Source organism: Otolemur garnettii, unplaced genomic scaffold, assembly GCF_000181295.1.
Source record: "Otolemur garnettii isolate 467f Iridium unplaced genomic scaffold, OtoGar3 scaffold00028, whole genome shotgun sequence".
In the NCBI taxonomy this organism is placed as follows: Eukaryota; Metazoa; Chordata; class Mammalia; order Primates; family Galagidae; genus Otolemur; species Otolemur garnettii.
Genome location: NW_003852423.1, coordinates 9823510 through 9826998, shown reverse-complemented (window position 1 = coordinate 9826998; position 3489 = coordinate 9823510).

The following is a 3489-nucleotide window of genomic DNA, read 5'->3' as shown; positions in this document are numbered from 1 at the left end:
TGGCGGGTGCCTGTAGTCCCAGCTACTCAGGAGGCTGAGGCAAGAGAATCACCTAAGCCCAGGAGTAAGAGGTTGCTGTGAGCTGTGTGACACCATGGCACTCTATTGAGGGCAATAAAGTGAAACTCTGTCTCTACCAAAAAGAAGGGAAAAAACCACAAAAACTATTTTAGCTCTTTAGAATGCAAAAGCTAAAAATAAAGCAATATTCCCTAACTGATCAAAGACACCTAAATGCACAAGCTGTGTATTGTCTTCAGTGGAAAAATAATTATTACCTTCTATTCAAGAGTCTTGTATAAAGTCACAAAGTTCCCATTTAACACTAGAGAAATCATAACTGTAGATTTCACTTCTTTCTTAGTTACCTATATAAAACTGCAGTTTGCCCATGTAAATGGGTCATCATTATATATAGAATTTCATATCCTATAATAGAAAAATCACACTCATGCTCAATAATTGGTTTTTAGTGCCAACCTGAAGTTTTTCCAACCAAACATTGAGAATGCACTCTTGAAATATATGATGAAAAAGTATCAAGGAATGATGAATTGATGCATTCACGGTTGGAAAGTAGTAAGTGTTCAGAGTTGTGAACTATATTTGCTAATAAATTGTGTTTTAAAAGCTGCAAAAGGTTTTTAGAAATGCAATTAATATGCACATTAATAAGCATTTCAGGAAATTACCTGCTCAATATGGAAAAGTAATATGAATAAACACATAGTCAATTTAACACTATGTTTATATAGCCCCGACCTTATGTGTGAAGGCATTGTCTGTCATAAACATGGCTGGAATAGGCAATATGCATTTATACCCAGCTAAGAGTTAATTCTTTCCCCACTTAATCATCCTAACAGAGGCACCTTGTAACCAGTATTCCTGGTATTGGGTCATTATCCTGTGCTTTCTTCAGATATAGTGATATTTTAATGGCATGTCTTAAGAAGGACATTTTTACTAAGGGAGAGACTAGGTTAGCGAAGGCTACAATGAAGTTAACCCCCAGGTTTTCTTTCTTTCTTTTCTATTTTTTTTTTTTTGAGACAGAATTTTATTTTGTTGCTCTTGATAGAGTTCCATGACATCATAGCTCACAGCAACTTCAAACTCTTGGACTCAAACGATTCTTTTGCCTCAGCCTCCCCAGTAGCTGGGACTATAGGTGCCTTCCACACAACACCAGGCTATATATCTATATCTATATATACTTTTTTTTTTTGAGACAAAGTCTCATTATGTTGCCCTCAGTAGAGTGCTGTGGCATTCCAGCTCACAGCAACCTCAAACTCTTGGCTTAAGTGATTCTCTTGTCTCAGCCTCCCAAGTAACTGGGACTACAGATGCCCCCCACAATGCTTGGCTATTTTTCTGTTGCAGTTGTCATTGTTGTTTAGCTGTCCCGAGCTGAGATCCAACCTGCCAACCTCAGTGTACGTGGCCGGCGCCCTCCCCACTGAACTACAGGCACTGTCAACACCTGGCTATTTTTAAAGACAGGGTCTCACTCTAGCTCAGGCTGGTCTGAACTCCTGAGCTCAGGCAATCCACTCGCCTTGGCCTCCCAGAGTGCTGGGATTACAGGAGTGAGCCACCATGCCTGTCCCAAATCCCCAGGTTTTCTGTCAGACAATGTATTAGGGTTCTCCAATAGGATATATACACATATACGTATAGAGAGAGAGATTGATTTTAAGGGATTGGGATTGGCTTGAGTAATTATGGAGGCTGGCAAGTCCAAAATGTGCTGTTCAGTTGTGAAGGCCATATCCAGTCAGAATTCCCTCTGGAATTCAGGGGAGGTCAGTTTTTGTTCTATTCATGCCTTCAACTACCCACTCACATTACAGAGGGGAACGTATTTTATTCAAAGTCCGCCAATTTAAACATTAATCTCACTCAAAAACACTTTCATAGGAACATGCAGAGTAATGTTTGATCACATGCCTGGGCACGATAGCATGATAGCCCAGCTAACTTGTTGCATCATGGAGAATCTGACCACCATGGCAGACGAGGCTTTGGAGGTCTCCCATAAGGAAACAGATAATTTTGAAATCCATGAAAACTAATAAGCTCTTGCTGTCAGCATGAAGGTTACTGCCCCAAGAAGCCCCTCTATCTTCTCTTTTAAAAGCACTTTTCATCAGATAAACATAAAATAGCTCTTATTTATTATCTCAGTTAATCTTTTTGGTGAACCTTTCAAAGCATATTTCCTTTTTATTTTCAGAATTTATTTAAAACCAAAACAAAAAAGAATCTCATAAGAAGATTGTAGTGAAAATTTCCCTGGATTGAGAGAGAAGGAGGTGAAGGTGACGATGACAATGATGGCCAGGTACTAGGTCAAGTATTAAGCCTATTTTATTATTATTATTATTATTATTTGCAGTTTTTGGCTGGGGCTGGGTTTGAACCCGCCACCTCCGGCATATGGGGCCGGCGCTCTATTCCTTTGAGCCACAGGTGCCACCCTATTAAACCTATTTTATTCCCTCCATTTATTCAAGAGAAAATTAGGACCCAGAGAGCGGCTGGCCAGGGCCACCTAGCTAGTAAGTAGCAGATACAGTATCAAAGTCAGGTTTCAGACAGATTTCAAGTGTCATATTCTTGCTACTTAAAGCAAGGACTGTCTTTCTTTCCTCTCTATTTTCATTGCTGCAGAGAGTTTTATTGGGGGCAGACTGCTAGTTGGTTACACAATATCCATTCTCATCTTATTCTCTGGTGAGTAACAGAATTGCTATTTTATTCAGTCAGCAATGTGCTCCGTTAAAAGGCTACAATTTCTCCAGGGAATAAGTTTAGGCCAATGAGATAGAAGCAGAAGTTGTTGAATGATCCCAAGCATCCTGAAACCCCCACTCCTGCTTCCTGTTTGAAAATGGACATGACTGCTTAGGATGTACAAATTCAGCCTGACCTTAGACTGCAGTTACTAGCACAGGGAATATGTTGGAAGAAAAGACACCATAAGCCTACTGAGTTTTTTTAAGGTAAACTTTTTATTTTGAAATAACTTTAGATTTACAGAAAGGTTGTGAAGATATAGCATAAAGAGTTCTCATGCCTTAAAAACATTCTGCTACGTGAAAGAAACCAATCACAAAAGGCCACATGTTTATTGTATGATTTTGTTTATATGAAATATCCAGAGTAGGCAAATTCATAGAGACAGAAAATGGATTAGTGGTTGCCAGGGACTGGGGAGGAGGGAGAGAGAAGAGTGACTGAGTAATGGATATAGGGCTGTCTTTGGGGGTTATAAAAATATTCTGGAATCGGACAATGTGATGGTACATAACACTGCAAATGCACTAATTACATTGAATTACTGAATCATGCACTTTAAAAGGTGGGTTTTTATCATATGTGAATTTGACAACAGTAAAGAAAAGTTTCTATGTACCTTTCAACCCCCTTTCCCTCATGTTAACTTCTTACCTGGCTTGGCACCTGTGGCTCAAGTGGCTAAGG